Raw genomic sequence first — 20,594 nt, forward strand, 5'->3', positions numbered from 1 at the left:
CGGTCAGGTCACAGACGGGCTTGCCTTTGGTGCGCCACTGACACAGCTGACAGTGGGGGCCATTAAGTAGGGAAGGGAAGCGCAGCTGGGAGGCAGGAGCCTGAACGGCAGGGGGGATGGGCAGCGAGGGAGCAGCGGCGGGAAAAGGGCACAGAGGCCAAAAACAAGGACAGTGGCACAAAAAACGAGAAAAAAGGGCAAAGACAGAGTCACAAACAAAAATTACAATTAAATTACAGTACAGAGACAGACAAAAGACACAAAGAAACAAGCATTGGCATAGCCAATAGGTCTCGCCTTTGGGACCTTATAAGTGTTTAGCCATGCAACAGTTGCATAACTAAATACTTATAAGGTCCCAAAAGCGAGAGCTATTGGCTATGCAAAGCGGCCGTGCGGCGCGATCGGGATCACATCAAACATCAAAGCGGCCGTGTGGCCGAAAGTGAAAGTAATCGCGGTAAAACATGGCGCGCGCGCCCGCGCACATGCACTGTAGCTCTAGGCTGGCCTGGTAGCACTTTTTGGAGCCCTCTCAATAAGTCTCGCCAGACCAGCGCATGCGCTGGGTCAGGCGAGACCTAAAAAAGGGCACAACAACGCAGACAGAAAATAGTGGAACAGCAGACGAGCCAGGCACTCCCACTGGACCACCAGGGATGAGGCGCTGTGACGGTCCTCGGCTGTAGCAGGCATGGGCCTGGCCGCACACACCCCCGCAAGCCCTCAGGCAGCTGTGGGAAACGAGGTAGGCAGTCCGAGACCCGAAGGGACTACAACTCCCAGGAGGCAACGGGGCAGGACTTACGTAACCTCAAATCACGAAGGGGAACGGCCTACCCTATATAAGCACCGCCTCAGTGAGGAGACGGTGCTTGACAATCATTCATGGAAGCCGACGGCGAGGGAACATTTCCAGTTCCCCTCGCGTAATCTAATTCCTGTATTCCCGTCAAGCTGGAAACTCGCGGACGCTTGCCTTCCCGCTTGGAGTTTCCGTCCGTTAACCTGCCGGGCGCCCTTGCGCGCCATCCCTGACCCAGAGGAACCCGAGACCACAGATTGGAGCTCCGAGGGCGGACGCTTTCCTTCCCGCCTCGGAGTAAGTCTTCTGCCTTAAGAGCGGACGCTTTCCTACCCGCCGGACGCCGTGGTGCGCCGTTCCTGACTCCAAGGATCCTGTGACTATACATAGGAGCTCCGAGTGCGGACGCTTTCCTTCCCGCCTTGGAGTGAGTATGGTACCTTGAGGGCGGACGCTTTCCTACCCGCCTCAAGGTCGAAGATACGAGACCCCGCCGTGACAGGTAACAAGTATCTCGTCACCCTGACATATTACACACAATTCTCGCAGGGAATCCTTTCCGAACCACTGTCTGTGAGATTAACAGGCAGGTGGATTACTATTGTTTATGACTTGTATCCTAAGCAAGGGGGTGAACACAGTACCAAGGAAGGTACATCTGCTCCTACATAAACCTGTGAGTACCGGAGGGGTTAAGCGTGGGGAGGGGGTTGTTGTTTAGTGCTTTACCACTAACACTGATAGATGAACTAACTTCTGTCATTTGTCAATTGTGCAGGACGTTGTTAGGAGGCGCCTATACTGCTGCATTCCCCTGCTCGAGAGCAAGACCCTCAGCGCTACCACCTTGGTGCTTTCACTTCCCTGTTCTCGTGGGTGCTCTTTCCCAGAGTTGTGTCCAGTACGCTGTGGGGAAGTGTGCCCTGGAGAATAGGGGGTCCTTTCTGCTTGAAGTCGTCCCCGCTGGCTGCTGAGTAAGGTTAGTGGCTTGGTCTTCTCTCTCTTGTGCCACTGACATCCCCGACAGATTGTCAAGCCCAAGTTAGACGACTGGCCTGGACGATGGACACCAATGTGATTTTATCTTCCCTACTGGATAGCCTCACAGCTCTCCAGCAGGAGGTTCATACATCCCGATTTGAAAATCAGGACTTAAGAAGGGAAATGGGCACCCTACGCAGAGAGGTGGCGGGATTGTCCCGAAAGGGTACAGGTGCGGGCTCATATATCAGAGAAGCCACTTTACAACCTCCGGGACACACGGCATCTCCCCCTGATACTACCAACCCCCTAGTAGGTGGGTTCATTCCCGTCCCTCCAGTCCCTGCCATGACTACTGATTCTGCCCCTACAGTTCATGTCATTCAAAACACAGGTATCCCTCTGGCACCACCTGAGCGTTTCTATGGAGACCCGAAGAAATTTGAAACATTTCTAAATCAATGCAGACTCCATTTCTTATGCAAGCCCGTAGTCTTCCAGACAGATGCAGCAAAAACCGCGTTCATGATGTCGTATATGGGGGGGAACGCTGCCAGTTGGACCATACCTCTGATGGAGAGAAATGACCCCATGCTGCATGCCTTTCCTGACTTTTGTACCGCCATGAGGAAATTGTTTGACCGAAAGTCACACATGCTTACTCTGGACCGCGAACTACTAACCATTCGTCAAGGATCTCAAGATCTGCTGACCTACATAACCACCTTTAACCGGTTAGTGGTAGAAACCGACTGGCCCCAGGAGAAAAGAACATCCTTGTTTTACCAAGGGTTGAGAGGGGAGTTGAAAGACGTCCTCGCTCAAGTGGTGCAGTTGCCGCAAACCTGTGAGGAACTGATAGATCTTACAGTGCAACTAGACCATCGCCTGTTGGACAGAAAGGGAGACAAGGGCAGAGGAGAAGCTAGAGGATGGTTACCCAAACCTAAACAAACCATAGACGAACACCCCAAGACAATGGAGGGAACAGAGCCCATGCAACTCGGGGGTATCCGAGGTCCCCTCACCAGTGAAGAAAAAGAAAAACGCCGTAAAATGAAGCTGTGCCTATATTGCGGGAAAGGAGGGCATTTCATTAGGGAATGCAGAGCCAGAGCCCAACTCCCAGAACGTGGGGTCACCACACGGACACAAGCTGTGGTGGGAACCCAAGAAGCGACGGAAAACTGAGGAGCCCGAACCAGAAAGAGATCGATGGGTCGGGTGGTCAAACTACACAGGTCTCTAATGTCATTGCCAACACGCTACAACCGGCGGTGGCTCATTTATGTATAGGAGTGGAGTTGTGGGTGACTCAAAACAAACCCCTGGACACAGCAGCACTGTTGGATTCGGGTGCTATCGGGAATTATATGGACCTGGGTTATGCCTCCACCATCGGTGTTCAGAGAGAAAAGAAGACAAAACCTGAGTATGTGCACGCGGTGGATGGATCCGCCTTAACCTCAGGACCTGTCACCTCACATACAATTCCGTTATTAATGAGAGTCAACACCGAGCACTATGAATATATACAATTCGATCTCATCGATGCACCACAATTTAGACTCATCCTTGGCATGCCGTGGCTTACGCTCCACGATCCGGTTATCAGCTGGGCAACACGTACAGTGACTTTGACCTCCCAGTATTGCCAACAGACATGCTATCAACAGACAACACCTTCCATAAAACCCATGGGTACGCAAGCCAGTCTCTTGGCGGTTGCATGTGCACAAGAAAACCGCAGCAGTAACAGCATCTTACCTGAAGAGTACGAAGAGTACAGATCTCTATTCGATAAACAAAAAGCCACGCGGCTTCCTCCGCATCGTGAGTACGATTGCTGTATCGAATTAACACCTGGAGCCAACATCCCCTGCAGTAGAGTTTACGCTTTGACGGAGACCGAGACCTTGTACCTAAAAAATTATATTGAAGAAAACCTGGCTTCCGGATTTATCGCTCCCTCCTCGTCGCCAGCGTCGTCCCCTCTTTTCTTCATACCGAAGAAAGATTGTGACGAGCTCCGACCCTGCATTGACTATCGAGCGATAAACAGTATCACCGTAAAAAATAGGTATCCCCTACCATTGATACCCGTTCTTCTGGACCAACTTAAAGGAGCCCGTTACTTCACGAAATTAGACCTCAGAGGAGCATATCATCTGGTACGGGTCAAAAGCGGGGATGTGTGGAAGACCGCATTCCGGACTAAATTCGGACTTTTTGAGTACCGAGTGATGCCCTTTGGACTATGCAACGCCCCTGCGGCATTCCAGTACTTCATGGATGAGGTACTAAGGGGGTTGCTTGACACTACCTGCGTAGTGTATATAGATGATATCCTCATCTATTCTTCCTGTCCCCAAGAACATGTCAAGCACGTCAAAGAGGTCCTAAGTAGACTCCAACAACATAATCTATATGCAAAACTGGAGAAGTGTCTCTTCAATGTCCAGGAGGTAGCGTTTTTGGGATACATAATCACCGCTCAGGGATTTCAGATGGAAATCGGAAAGATTGAGGCAATCACTCATTGGAAAACCCCGCAACATGTGAAATCCATCCAGAGTTTCTTAGGTTTCGCAAACTATTACAGGAGGTTTATCAAGGACTTCTCAAAGATAATACATCCCATCTCCTCTCTATTAAGAAAAGGCGTTCCGTTTGTGTGGGGAGAAGAAGCCGAAAGTGCCTTCCAGTTGTTAAAATCCAAATTTACACAAGCTCCCATCCTTCGACACCCACCTCCCTTTTATAGTGGAAACAGATGCCTCACAGTACGCCTTGGGAGGAGTACTGTCACAAAGACATCCAACAACAGGACAAATACACCCCGTGGCATACTTCTCCAAGAAACTTACACCCAGTGAAATAAATTACTCAGTAACTGATAAAGAACTGCTGGCCATAAAAAGGGCATGCGAAGAATGGAGACACTATCTTATGGGAGCCCAACATACTGTTGAAATTTACACGGATCATCGCAATCTCCTATTTCTAAAAACGGCTAGGGCCCTTACACCGCGCCAATTACGATGGACCCTTTTCTTCGCAGAATATGACTTCGTAATCAAGTACCGCCCGGGACCCCAGAATGGGAAAGCTGATGCACTCTCCCGAAGCCTGACCGCAGAAGAGGAACCACCGACAGACAGTCCGTTTATTCTTGAAGAAACAGTGTTTCATGATAAATCCATAGCACTCATAACCTCACGAGACTTCGTGGCAGAAGTCAAGACTGCCACAGAAGGGATGGACGTGCAAACCTGGCTAGACGAGGACCCTGACCATAGAACCTTGGAGAATGGGTTGGCATACCATTTCCAAGCATTGTACGTGCCCCTCCCTGACCTGCAAGCCCAAGTCCTGAGATGGGCCCACGATTCTTACTTAGGAGGGCACTTGGGGATTCACAAAACGACGGCCTGCGTCGAACGTTCGTTCTGGTGGCCATCCGTGAAAGAAGACGTCCGGAACTACGTAACAAGTTGTAGTGTATGTGCACAAGGGAAAGCTAAACACTCCAAACCCACAGGTCTACTCAGGCCAATACCTATCCCTCCGAGACCTTGGCATACGGTGTCCATGGATTTTATAGTAGAGATGCCCCCCTATCAGGAATACACAACAATCCTGGTAATAGTGGATCACCTAACAAAAATGGGTCACTTTATACCGGTGAAAGGACTTCCCTCATCCACAGAACTAGCCCAGCTAGTATTACAACACGTGGTGAGAGCCCACGGAATACCCAGTGTTTTTATTACGGACCGGGGAACACAATTCACCTCCCACTTTTGGAAGGCCTTATGCAAGGCAATGGGGATCGACGCTCGCCTATCATCCAGCTACCACCCACAAACGGATGGAAAAACCGAAAGACTGAACCAGACCTTGGAGCAGTACCTACGATGCTTTGCTATCCAAAACACCACGGATTGGGTCACGCTGTTGTGGATGGCGGAGTTCGTCTATAATAACGCGGACCATGCCACCTTGGGATGCTCCCCCTTCTTTTGTCTAAACGGACACCATCCTAACATGCTCCCTTTTGAGTGGCCTGTAGAAACTAAACTTCCAAGCATACAGGAGCATCATGCGCATCTTAGAGCGGTCCTATTGGATGCAAAACAACACCTGATGACAGCCCAGGCAGCACAAAAAAGGTACGCTGATGAGAAAAGAACCAAAGAACCCGATTATCAGGTCGGAGACAAAGTATGGCTAGCCACAAAACATTTACACCTCAAGGGGGCGGGAAAATTGAAACCCAGGTACATCGGTCCCTACAGTATCGAGAGGATTATCAACCCCGTCACCATGAAGCTGACCTTACCCCCAGCATGGCGCATACACCCCGTATTCCACGTATCCCTGCTCCAACCATGCCCAGCGTACATGAGATTACCTGATCGGCCCCTTCCCATAGATGTAGAAGGTCAGGAGGAATATGAGGTCCAGCAACTGTTAGATTCTAGACTGGTCAGGGGAAGGGTTCAGTACTTAGTTGAATGGAAAGGGTATGGAGTGGAGGATAGAACCTGGGAACCAGTGCAAAATCTCCACTGCCCCGAACTCTTGGACCTCTTTCATAGGAACAATCCAGGGAAACCCGGCCAACCGCCGAGACGACGGTCCTTAAGGGGGGGCTCTGTGACGGTCCTCGGCTGTAGCAGGCATGGGCCTGGCCGCACACACCCCCGCAAGCCCTCAGGCAGCTGTGGGAAACGAGGTAGGCAGTCCGAGACCCGAAGGGACTACAACTCCCAGGAGGCAACGGGGCAGGACTTACGTAACCTCAAATCACGAAGGGGAACGGCCTACCCTATATAAGCACCGCTTCAGTGAGGAGACGGTGCTTGACAATCATTCATGGAAGCCGACGGCGAGGGAACATTTCCAGTTCCCCTCGCGTAATCTAATTCCTGTATTCCCGTCAAGCTGGAAACTCGCGGACGCTTGCCTTCCCGCTTGGAGTTTCCGTCCGTTAACCTGCCGGGCGCCCTTGCGCGCCATCCCTGACCCAGAGGAACCCGAGACCACAGATTGGAGCTCCGAGGGCGGACGCTTTCCTTCCCGCCTCGGAGTAAGTCTTCTGCCTTAAGAGCGGACGCTTTCCTACTCGCCGGACGCCGTGGTGCGCCGTTCCTGACTCCAAGGATCCTGTGACTATACATAGGAGCTCCGAGTGCGGACGCTTTCCTTCCCGCCTTGGAGTGAGTATGGTACCTTGAGGGCGGACGCTTTCCTACCCGCCTCAAGGTCGAAGATACGAGACCCCGCCGTGACAGGTAACAAGTATCTCGTCACCCTGACATATTACACACAATTCTCGCAGGGAATCCTTTCCGAACCACTGTCTGTGAGATTAACAGGCAGGTGGATTACTATTGTTTATGACTTGTATCCTAAGCAAGGGGGTGAACACAGTACCAAGGAAGGTACATCTGCTCCTACATAAACCTGTGAGTACCGGAGGGGTTAAGCGTGGGGAGGGGGTTGTTGTTTAGTGCTTTACCACTAACACTGATAGATGAACTAACTTCTGTCATTTGTCAATTGTGCAGGACGTTGTTAGGAGGCGCCTATACTGCTGCATTCCCCTGCTCGAGAGCAAGACCCTCAGCGCTACCACCTTGGTGCTTTCACTTCCCTGTTCTCGTGGGTGCTCTTTCCCAGAGTTGTGTCCAGTACGCTGTGGGGAAGTGTGCCCTGGAGAATAGGGGGGCCTTTCTGCTTGAAGTCGTCCCCGCTGGCTGCTGAGTAAGGTTAGTGGCTTGGTCTTCTCTCTCTTGTGCCACTGACATCCCCGACAGGCGCAGGCAGGAGCCTGCGGGTGGAGGAGGGCCTCAAACACCTACCAAGGAGAGAGGTGTTGGGGGCAGCGGCAGGCAACGCAACAGCGGAGGTGATTGGACGGAGAGCCGGACTTTGGCCAGCAGGTCAGAGGTCCTGCTGATACTACCGAGCAGCGGCCGCCATAAAGTAGGAAGGGGGAGGGAAGCACAGCTGGGAGGCTGGAGCGGGAACAGCAGGGGTGAGGGGCCGCAGGAGAGCAGTGGCGGTAAAAGGGCACGGAGGACAAAATTTACAATACAGTAAAGAGACAGACAAAATATACAAAGAAAAATGGGTACAACAACGCAGACAGACAATAGTGGAACAGCAGAAGAGCAAGGCTCTCCCACTGGACCACCAGGGAGAAGGGCCTCGAAACCCTACCAAGGAGAGAGGTGTCGGGGCAGCAGCAGGCGACGCAACAGCAGACCTGCTTGGGCGGAGAGCGGGACTCTGGCCAGGACATAGCATGTAGACATGATCTATGGACGTGATCTATGGGAGTATATTCTATGAAATATTTTCAAATGCATCATTATAAATTGGTCTGTGTTGTTACCACCCTTGGGTGCGCTAGTGTCCTGTCTGTATTGTGAATTTGACAGAGGTCCACTGACCATTTACTTCTCAACCATTTAGCGCTGCCAAGCCTTCGGGTAGACATGTGCTCCACAACTTCAAACAGAATAGAACCCTTGTAATGTAACAGCTAAACTGCTGCTTTTGCCACTGTAAGTGTGGTACCCTAACAACTTTCCCTTAAACCAACTCCCCCACACACTATTGTACTACCAGTTGTAAACTACCAGACACCAAACTGCATTTAAAGCCTCTTGCTTTGTCAACAAAGAATACATTCACCGGTCAAACAAACCACTGAAAGTACTGAAACATCCTATGACAGAGGGTCTATCTGTCAAAAAATTAAAGATAATTAAAACCTAGACGGGGGAATTGAGAGAACCAAAATACCATCCACTCAGTGATTCTATAGCATACTTTTAGCAGTATCTTTTTTTACCATATACACAAGAACTGATTGTTCTAGAATGTGATGCACCTAGAACCACCCATACATCCTCTCAGGTCCAAACCTGCACTAAAGGCAATGTGGGCAACTCCAGACGAGCGCACAACCAGTCACCCCTCCATTCCAACTCCGTCCGGATGTTCTAGGCAGACAGGAATCAGTAGCAGCACCTCTTTAAATGGCTGTGCAATACCTGGTCACGAAGTTGAGCATCAAAAAGTCTGATATTGTCCATTAACTTTTCTCCTGGAGTGGCCTGTCCATTCCCTTTCGTGCAGTTGGGGGTTCTTTCCTCCAGCCCTCTACTCAGTTCCAGTTTACCTTCCGATAAGATTTTGAGTTTTGACTGCAACATCGTTGTGTATTTTATTCTCATGTTTTGTTGTTTATTTTTGTTTTTGCCATTGGACTGTGTGAGTAAAGTAAGGAAAGTGGAGGATTGTGACATTTTCATATGAGATCAAACATGTTGTCTGGTATGTTATAAAATTGCATTTCTATCTCTGTAGCTCATACACCTTACAAAGCCTCACACATACACTCTCTGTTCAGTCAGATAATTAGGCAGAGTGGAACAGAGGGGTTCCTCTTTTGATGGGCTGAAGGCAGTGCAGTATTGTTTGGGAGAAGATTTTTCACAGAATTGGTTCATGCATTGCTTGTAGTATATGAAGTGGGTCCCTCTGGCAGGCATGTCAAGACTGTGCAGGTGGATTGAATCAAATGAATCGCTGGGCTGATCGAAACTCTAGATTAAGCGTCTATCTTACCTCAAGCTCGACCATGCCCTTTCCTATCCTCTAGATTTAACAATAATCTGGAAAGTAGGACACTAGCAGCAAAATCATTCAATTTCAACATCAACTATAGGCCAATGCGAATTGATGAAAAACCTCACCTTTGTTTTTTGATTCTTCAGTTGTCCTGATAATGGAACCTCAAGGGCCATCTGCATTTAAATGTTCAGCTGGGACTCTGGCACTATCATTCTTATCATGGCTCCAGGTCCTGGATCGGAGGACAAATTGTAAACTAGCCTACCTTCATACGAGGCAGACCCTCACACCTATTGCCTGTAGCAGGCTAGCAGTACGCAGTGGTGAGCTTTTTGATAACTTTGGACACTCGTTTATACCAATAGATTTAACAGAATATCGTTCAGTCAGTCTGAACAGTGGAGTGGTTTGAAGAGTTCTTAGGCTCTGTTAAGGGTGTAACTGCATCCTCATATGAAGGAAGAAACAACTGAATGTATATATGAATTTATGTAAAACACAGGGAAGATGGCAAGAATGATGGGAGGAAGCATGGTGTTATGCCTGAGCACAGGGTGAATTTCAAGCTTCATTCGGACTTTTAAGAGAAAGCCCAGGTAAGGGCCGACTATAGGGTGGTGTGCGACTGGTGCGGTTGCACTGGGCGCTGACCTGAAGGGGGGGGGGCTGGCCTCAGTTGGGGCGCTCTGTTTGACAATAATGTACAGATTTAAAAGCACCTGCTGCAGAGTTCTTTGTGTGTTCAGCTTTCAGGCTGCAATAAAAATGTCTTAACTCTTGGGATTAATGTTCCTGCCAGAAGAAGAGATCGGAGTTCTGTCTAGTGGCAGTTTTGATAAAGTAGAGCTGAGGGTTAATATGCTTGCTGTAAAGAATATATCTGTATTTTATATGGATAGCTGAGTGGTTTAGTAAAGTCAGCCTTTCCCAGAACTTTAAAACAAATTAAATGCATTTGAGAGAGGGGCTATGGAGAGATGAGGGGCACTTTTGTCGGCTGGTAGTCAGGGAATCCGAGGAGGGGGATTATTGGAGGTAGGGGCACCAAAAAGGATTGTCGCACTGGGCGCCACCAGTGAGGACAAAAAGCTGAGAGGTCCCGACTTCAGAATTTATTTGGGCACACATGATCCACTACATAGAATAAGTGGCATAGCAGTCCAATAGGGCATATCTAATGTACAGTATGTCTTCTTGTCGAAATGTATGTAACGTTTAGTATGTCTACTGTGTAGAATGCATCAAGGAATTTTTCTGGGAGATTTTCATTTATGTTCTGTTTCGATCAATGTATTTACTTTGTCCAAAATGTAGTTATGCATGTTATTGTTTCATTTCGTTGTTCCATTTAAAGATAAATGTTTGACACAGTCAACCTACTTGTTATATGAGTAATGATCATGTTTGACTACGTGAGTTGCATATATCAATGTAAGATCGGGAAAACGCCAGCAATGTTTCATTAAGATCCCATAAGTAATCAGGGTTCATTAATTGAACACAAGTGGAGATAACTTTTGGAGATATTCACTGATAAAATAACCATTGATCCATGGTCTGAGAGGCACTGTGCTGTTGTAATAAAACCAGCGCTAAAGCAGGCACTGGCCCAGGTAAATGGTTATCTTGCATCTCACTTCCGACACAGACTGGCTAAGACACACTGTGGCTTGTACCACCTTGCACAATGACACACGAGCACTTTATTTTAAGGTTGTAATCTTTAATGTTTTATTAATTGATATCTGTGCAATAAAAATTAGATCTGCACATCTCAAATACTCATGTGGGAGAAGCCCTATAACCACAGAAGCTAAAATCACAATTAGATGCCCAATGGTCAACATATAAAAATAAGATTAGAATTAGTTATCCTAGCACCTACATATTCTTGGAATGTAAATTTGACATTTGATTCAATACTGTATCCATGAATTTAACAATACTTGACACTGCTCAAAGCGTACCTTTAAGCTACCCGTGGCATTATGGCAGCCCCTGTTTCTGAAAAAGGGTTTTATCCATTTTCAGCACTCACTTACAAGGCTAGTGCAAGTATTGATAATGTGAGGTAAATCTCTGGGCCCTTTTTACATAAGCGGCCTTGGTTGTCAGAAGCCTTAAAATCAGGCTAGGGTTGTAGTGTCTAGCAAGTAAGAAACGATGAACCCTTTATAGCTCCTGATGGACTCCATACAACTGTGATGTAAGTGTTAAACCAGAATGCAATGAATGCTAGTTTAGAATGTTGAGTTTGCAGTTACACGCAGACGAATAAAGACTTGTCATATTAATCTCCGTGTGTGGCGTAGTTATTAGCAGGTATCTAGGCTGGGAAGGACGCTACAACTGGCGACGAGTTAGGGGATAAGTAACCCAAAGTTTGACAGTGCTCTCCCAGAGAGTCTGCCGTGGTCCAAGCAAAATGCTTGTGCATGCCACCTGTGTTGCAGTCATAGTATGGAACTGATGCTGTAAAGAAGTTGAAAACAATGAAAGCATTGCAAATAAATCTACATATCGGTGACCGAGAACTTGCTGGCTAGACCATACAAAAGGTACTGCGCGGCTACGCAATATAAAGTAATATATAATCCGGAGAAATAATGTTGAAGGCAGATACAAAGAGATTTTCAAAGAGCAGCTAATGACAATCAACAATTTCAAGATAACATTACAATTAGAAAGTGGTGAAGACAAAGAGTGCGCAAAGAGAAACCAAAGAACAAAACTGTTATTTACTCACCAGAACCTGAGTAAAGTGAGTCAGTACTTCCTCAGTGCCAAGGGCCACAACCAAGGCAGAGCACAGGGGTTCTGCTTATGAAGCTGGTGAGTCTTGTCAAACCAACTGAAGGGCCATGAAGGCGGTCGGGACAGGAACATATCACTAGGCGACAATTGGAACAGTCACAGATATCTTTGGGATAGTGGAACGCTACTTTTCTAATGGAGGAAAAGACTGAGGCCACTTTTCCATAAGTCACGAAGGATGATCTAGAGGCCAGCACGTCCCGAGATGGTTCACACATACAGGTTCAAGATGAACAGCCAATGGAGTCAGAGAGAGCTCCGCCCTCAATGTCAACCACTCCTAGAAATGGCCACAATGCTGCTGCTTTCCTGAAACCACCGCTCGATATCGTCAAAAACCAAAACATTGGCCCAAGGTGGACTACTAGAATAGAGACATTTGATGATTTCATTGATGTCCTAAATCTAGCCATCTCGGAGGGGCAATATCCCCGGTATGGAAGGCGGCAGTGGTTAGGCCACTTTTAAAAAAGCCCTCAGTGGACCCCGATGGAACTGAAAAATGATCGTCCTATTTCCCTCTTGCTGGTCCCAGCGAAAATTCTAGAATCTCACCTGAATTCCCACCTGAGTGCCTATTTGAGGGACCATCAAATCCTTGATGGTTCTCGACATGGGTTCAGAAGCTGTCATAGCACAGAAACTGCGCTCACTGCGGTTTTTTTACAATATTCGTACACAGGTGGATGCAGGGCATACCACCTTACTAATTTTACTTACCGCAGCTTTTGATACCTTATCCCCACTGAGACTTGTGGAGCGCCTCAGGGAGATAGGTATTGAGGGGCTCGGATTTAGGGCTTCTCGCTTCTTTTCTTAGCGAGCGGACTCAAACAGTGAAATTGGGAAATTTCTATTCGGATCCAACTCACCTATCATGCGGAGTGCCTCAGGGCTCTTCCTTGAGCCCAGCAAAACACAAGTGTCCCTATTAAAAGAGAAGGCCTAAGGGATTGTCCTAAGCCAAGTGTCTATTATTCATCGGTAATTCTCTCAGACAATAATAAAATGCCCTTTGATCTGTACACAGTAACTTGTATATGCACTAATAAAGTCTATTAACAAAACTTATTCATAAAAGTCAAAGTTATTTATTATTGATAAACATCAAACAATGAATCATTTAAAATATCCTTCCCTCCCGGAATGGGTTACAATCTTTAATGAATTTAATTAATAACAATTAAAATTGGTCAATATAAGTAAAAGTCGACGCAGCGTTTCGGTGATTTCACCTTCTTCAGGACTAAAAACGATTTCATCAAATCTAAAAAGAGGGAAAAGGTTTTTTCTTAAAACCAAAGTTCACTGAACAGTGCAATATACAGTCCTGCAGATCATTGTATCAACATCCATCGTAAATTTTCTCAATTGTTTTTTATTTCTAAACAACCTTTAGTTACCGCTATATTGAGAAGACACTTGACGTTACAGAGAGATAATTATTACTAACACGTTTCATTGTGCAAAAAACAAAGACTAAATTTATCATGTTTTTCTGATTCAATAAAGATTCTTTGACATTGTCAAAGAATCTTTATTGAATCAGAAAAACATGATAAATTTAGTCTTTGTTTTTTGCACAATGAAACGTGTTAGTAATAATTATCTCTCTGTAACGTCAAGTGTCTTCTCAATATAGCGGTAACTAAAGGTTGTTTAGAAATAAAAAACAATTGAGAAAATTTACGATGGATGTTGATACACTGATCTGCAGGACTGTATATTGCACTGTTCAGTGAACTTTGGTTTTAAGAAAAAACCTTTTCCCTCTTTTTAGATTTCATGAAATCGTTTTTAGTCCTGCAGAAGGTGAAATCACCGAAACGCTGCGTCGACTTTTACTTATATTGACCAATTTTAATTGTTATTAATTAAATTCATTAAAGATTGTAACCCATTCCGGGAGGGAAGGATATTTTAAATGATTCATTGTTTGATGTTTATCAATAATAAATAACTTTGACTTTTATGAATAAGTTTTGTTAATAGACTTTATTAGTGCATATACAAGTTACTGTGTACAGATCAAAGGGCATTTTATTACTGTCTGAGAGAATTACCGATGAATAATAGACACTTGGCTTAGGACAATCCCTTAGGCCTTCTCTTTTAATAGGGACACTTGTGTTTTGCTGTATTCTAGTACCCCGTCCCTCTGTGAGTGTCACATTGGGGTAACTCCCTTGTTATTTCTGATTTCTTCCTTGAGCCCTACGTTATTTAAGATCTATGTTGCCCCGCTGGCAAAGGTGGTAAAATGTTTTGGTTTGGAGGTGCTGTCGTACACGGATGACACGCAGATAATGGTGTCCATCACTCATGACATCAGTGACTCCACTCGCACTTTTAAAAATTGCATGCAAGCAGTCTTGTCATGGATGGTGCAAAACTATCTGAAATTAAATAGCGAGAAGACGGAGATTCTTATTTTTGGGGACAAGTTGGACATTTGGTCGGGGGAGTGGTTGCCCGACTCTCTGGGTACGTGCCCAAGTCCCGTCTCCCATGGTAAAAACTTGGAGTCTTGGTGGACAATTCCCTTTCTTTGAACCTGCAGATTAGCAGGACGGTGGCCACCTGTTTTGGGCTAATCAGGCTTATAAGGAAGATCCCGCAGTTCCTCTCATTTGCCTCATGCAAACAGTTTGTCGTTGCACTAATATTGTCCAGATTGGACTATTGTAATGCCCTTTTTGGGGGCATTAACAAGGGACAGTTGCGGCGCCTGCAGCTGGTGCAGAATGCCACTGCCATGCTTGTGATGGACTTGCCTAAACACCACTCAGTCTCGGCTTCTCTTCTTTCTTTGCACTGGCTTCCTATGGATCGCAGAATTATGTTCAAAACCCTTTGCCTCACTCACAATGCTTACTATGGCCTGGGTCCTGATGGCATTAAAGCTTTATTTCGACACTATGCTCCCATTAGGAATCTCAGGTCAGCAAGCAAACATATCCTTACCATTCCCAGGTTTTAAAGGGTGAGATGGGGCGGGAGAGCCTTTTCAATTGCCGCAGCCAAATTGTGGAATTCCCTCCCTGAGGAAATTTCCGGACAACAATCACAGACTCTTTTTCGAAAGGTTTTAAAGACCTGGCTGTTCCCTTAGATGCTTGTCTGAGTGTGTCTTCTGCTTGCATATTGTTCTGCTGTTAGCGCCTTGACGCCCTTGGGCTAAGTTAGGGCTCTATAAATGTTATATTCATTCATTCATTCACTTGACGAGACTGATAACAAAAATATTACCAAGTATCTCAAAAATCTTGCTGGGGATGGTGTAAAAGAAGTCATAAAAAAATTACGAGAACTGATGAAGAAGTCACATATCATCAGATTAAAGAAGTGTTGAATTTCAAGTTTGATCCAATGCCAAATGTTGATTACGAATGATACATCTTCAACCAAAAATGTTAGAAAGTTGTTGAAACCATTGATGAATTTGTGGACAAACTCGACACAACCATCAGACATTGTAATTTCAATTAATTTAACGATGAAGATGTTATGCATCTGAGAGTTATTGACGGATGTTTGTCAGATTCATTCAGACGACTGCTGAGAGAAATTCTTAGTCTGGAGCAAGTGTTAACAGCTGCCAGAGCTGAACAGTGAGCTGATAGACAAGCTGCCGACATGGAGGCCGGAGATGCCCAGAATGAATCCATCATGATTGTGAAAAGTACGCCAAAACAAAAGACTGAGGGTCGCAGAAAAATGTCTACATGTTAAAAGAAATTGTGTTTTATGTGTGGATTTTCTTTTCCACACGAATGTAAATGTCCCGCTCTTGGACAGATATGTAAAGGCGTGGGGGTGGGGGAGAACCATTTTGTGAAGGTTTGCTAAGTGAAGATAAAATGGCCACCAGAACGTTCCAGGAGAAACGTTGAACGCACACCCACAAGGCCAAGTGGCGACATCAGTTAAGACAAATCGACACTGAACGAAGTTGATCGTCATCTAAATCATCACCAAACAGTTCTTCTGTATCAGTATCAAGTGAAAGTGAAGAAAATGATTGTGCCATGTCGATGTTTATCTTAGAAACGCATGTTGGTCTGTTCACTTGTGCAGAAAAATGTCTGTCAAAGAAAGATCGACATGTCAAAGCACCAAAGTCATTCAAACACTATCCCGAAGATTACACTGAAAGTAAAGAGTTGTTCGATACCTTTCATTATCGACAGTAGTGCATCGATAAACATTATGCTTGAGAAGAAATACAATCAACTATTTCAATTGCAGCAACTTACGACATCGAAAACCAAGCGTATACATGAGCTGCATCAACAACCTTAAAAAGTTACGGTTCATTTGTAGCAACAGTGAAACACAAGAAAACGAAGGTACAAGCTCCCATTTGTGTGCTTCAAGGCAGAGTGTCAAGTGCCTGTCTACTTAGTTTCAGCACAGCCGTTCATATGGGACTGATTTCCGTGAATTACAACATGAATGCTCATCATGAAATAGTACGTTAGTTCCATTCGTTATTTCGTGGTTTGTGAAATAATAAGACGATGAGCATAACATTACCTATTAATGAGGACATACGTCCTGTTGCTCAGAGACATAGACAAATTGCTTTTTATTTGCAAGAAGCTGTTGAAAAACACCTTGAAGTGTAACTTAACCACGATATTATTGAGTGTTCAACTGGTCCAACGACATTGGTATCTGCCATGGTAGTAGTGCCTATGAAAAGACAGTGAAGATGCTGTACGCATATACATTGCCATGCGTCAGGCAAACAAGGCAACTGAATGAGTACAGCATCCAAGTCCTCACACTGTTGACATGATAACACAAATAAATGGTACAAGGGATTCTCTCGTTCTTGATTTAAATAAAGGTTATCATCAATCAGAACTTAAAGAAGATTGCAGGTACATTACAACCTTTTCCACACATGTTGGTCTGTTTCAATACAAAAGACTACGTTTTGGTGTTGTCTGCTGCAGGACTGTTTCAAGACGTCATTCGACGTATCATACAGCCTGTCATGAATGAGTTCAATTACAGCAATGACATATTGGTTATCAGAGCTACACAAAAAGAACACAATAAAGCTCTAACACAAGTATGTTGTTTACTTGCTGAAGCCGGTTTGACTTTAAATGCAGACAAGTGTGAGTTCTATAAGACAAAGCTAAAATTCTTTGGCCATATATTTTCTGATGGGGTATGCCACCACATCCTGCTAAAGTACAAGCAATATCAAACGCTGATCCCGCACAACATGTTTCTATGGTGCATTCATTTCTTGGCATAGCCAGTTACTGTTCTAGATACATACAAGACTTTGCCACTGTATGTGTTCTTTTGAGAGACTTGACAACAAAGAATGTTTCATTTCATTGGTCACATGAATGTGAGAAAAGCTTTAAAAGAATTAAACAAGTCATTGAGAATGCTACTAAAATGGCATACTTCAATCCGAAGCTTCATACAGAAGTTGTTGTTGATGCAACCCGCGTTGGGTTAGGCGCTATCCTTGCATAGCACAGCACACACGCGTATGCCAGAAGGCATATTGTGGCCTATCCAAGTAGAAGTTTGTCCCAAACCGAAAGTGCTCACTCACAACCTAAAAAAGAAAGCTTAGCCATGGTATGGGCTTGTGAACATTTCCATGTATTCCTGTATGGGAAACCTTTTATGCTGGTAACTGATCATCAAGCTTTACTGACTACATTTGGCAAGCCAAAGGCCAAAACGCCTCCTTGTATTGAATGTTGAGGAAAACGGTTGCAAGAGTATAATAATTATACCATTGTGCATCATCCAGGTAAAGATAAGAACCCTGCTGACTGCTTTTCCAGAGTGCCTATACAACAAGGTTACGTTACTCCATCCAAGACAGCTGAGGCCTATATCAACTTCATTGTAAAATCAAACACTGCAGCTGCCGTTTCGTTAGCCCAGATTACCACTGCCACGAGCCATGATAGTGGCATGTTGAAGTGGAAGGATATAATTACACATCAGTCCTGGAACCAACACACTCAACCACTCACCAGTGATGGTGAATCTCACAAATACAAAAATGTCAAGGATGAACTGTCCATAACTCAGGAAGGAGTTATACTACAAGGGTCGAGAATTGTGACTCTGGAGAGAATGAGAAAGAAAACAATTGAAGTGGCCCATGAAGGACATCGTGGAATTGTTACGACAAAACAAGCTCTCCAAGACCATGTCTGGTTTCCTTATCTTGATGACAAGGATGAAAAGGAATTAAAGGTCTCTCATCTAAACAACTGCCTTTCTACAAAAACAACTCAACACACCTTGAACATGTCAGAACTCCCAAAGCATGCATAGGAGAGAATAGTCATTGACTTTTTCAGTCCATTCAACAATGGACATCACCTGCTGGTGATTATGGACGAATACTCGTGATTTCCATTAATTGAAGATCTTTATCTACCGCTCAAGAACGAGTCACTGAAAGACTAGATGGCATCTTTGCAACGTGGGGTGTTCCAGCCATAGTGAAGTCTGACAATGACCCCACCCCCCTTCATAAGTCGAGAGGTTAAAGATTTCTTGGAGCATCTGAATATAAAGCAACAGAAGAGCACACCTTTGTGGCCAATGGACTTGTTGAGCATTTTATGAGTACACTAAAGAAAGCAGTGCAGTGTGATAGTCTTGAAAAGCTCAATCTGAAAACTGTATTGAATTCTACCTTGAGAGCTTATCATTCAACACCACACTCAACCACAGGTGAGAAAGTCCTGCGACATCGATGTACAGGACAGCAAAGTACACCACATGACCTCAATGGACCAATCAGAGAAAGAAAGTAACTCAGGAGAATGCCTTGTTGAACAAACAGAAGAGGAAAACATATGCAAAGAAAATCTGATGCTCCATTTGATGCAGAACCATTTCAAGTGGTGCCTACCAAGGCATACTTAGTGACTGCCCAGTGCCCTCAGAAGTCTATACCAGATACCCTTCTCATTTTAGGTACTTATCGTTTATCAGATCTAACCGAAGGAGAGACTGGGTCTGCAACATCAGTGGCTGCTGTTGCCTCTACACCGTTGACGCATATCCTTGACATTGGTGATAACAGTTCCCAGTTTCCAAGAACAAAATCTGGTTGAACAATTAAAGTGCCAAAAGGATTAATTGAAGAGATTTAATTGTATATGTCTATCCATCTATCCATATATTTTGTAAAAAAAAAGTATATTTTTATTTAAGAAAGGGGAGATGTAATGTCTTGTGAGTTAGAAATGGTGGAACTCTTTTGACTCCTGATGGACTATGTAGAACTATAACGTAAGTGTTAGTGTGAAAAGCAAAGGAGGCTGGTTTAGAATATTGAGTTTGCAGTTACATGCAGATGAATAAAGACATGTAATAATAAGCTCCGTGTGTGGCGTAGTCATTAGTGGGTAGCCAGGCTGGGGAGGACCCTACAAGGATGCTCTAAATAGTGAGAAGCAAATGTACATTCATTTTTTTCTTAACAACGGTCAATACACTAACACTTTTCAGGTAAGACTCAATTATGTACTTTGCCCATTTCTTCTTTTCAAAGTTAGAGAGGTCAAGTAAACGGTAGTGAGCTTAACCTGAGGTTTATCTAGCTTCTTCAATGGTTAAAAAAATTACAGGAGAGTTTGTTCCAGACCTCATCTAGAAATACACAAAGGTGTAAGCTGAGGACAGACTAGAGTTGATCCTTAAGGCACAGTTGAAAAAGGCAGCAGGAGAAAGGTGAAGAGGTAAGCTAAACAAGAGCTTTTAAAAACCTGACACTCCAGAAGGGCAACACAATATTACATTTGTGCTTGACTGTATTCTTTGAAATGAATGACTAAACATATTAAATAGTGATTACACTAGAACCGTGATGAGGAAAATTCCCCACTAAAGATTACAAAAAATGCAGCCAGAGCAAGAACACGCACAGGCACAGAGAAAAAGGGATCAAGAAATGAAAACACAGATGCAGGAACTGTTTGAGTGTCACTACAGCAGACAACTACAGTGAGGTGCAGAAGATGGAGATGTCTGAGGAGCAATGTCCACCTTCTGGAATTTTACTGAAGAAACTGACCACCACATCAGAAAAGAATAATACTTAGGAAATCAAGGGGGGCGCACTTTCCAGACGCTCAAACTTGGCAGCCTCCTTTACAATTGCATGACGAGTGAAGAAGGTACATAAGAGAAGAAGAAGAGTGGACAGAAAATAGAAGCAGCATCTAGAGCATAACTTACTTTAAAAACCTCTTCCCCAAAATCTTTACAGTCGTATAGGTTTTTGGCCATTTAGCATGCACATCTGCTCTAAAACACCCACCTCAGGATCATACACACTGAC

General features: G+C 45.0%; 1 protein-coding gene across 4 annotated transcripts in view; it reads right to left on the reverse strand.

The window, feature by feature from the left end:
• The window catches only part of LOC146776028 (uncharacterized protein F13E9.13, mitochondrial-like), a 143,134-nt gene that overhangs the window by 121,436 nt on the left and 1,104 nt on the right, over positions 1-20,594 (reverse strand). The window lies entirely within an intron of this gene.

Source organism: Triturus cristatus, chromosome 12 (assembly GCF_964204655.1).
Source record: "Triturus cristatus chromosome 12, aTriCri1.1, whole genome shotgun sequence".
In the NCBI taxonomy this organism is placed as follows: Eukaryota; Metazoa; Chordata; class Amphibia; order Caudata; family Salamandridae; genus Triturus; species Triturus cristatus.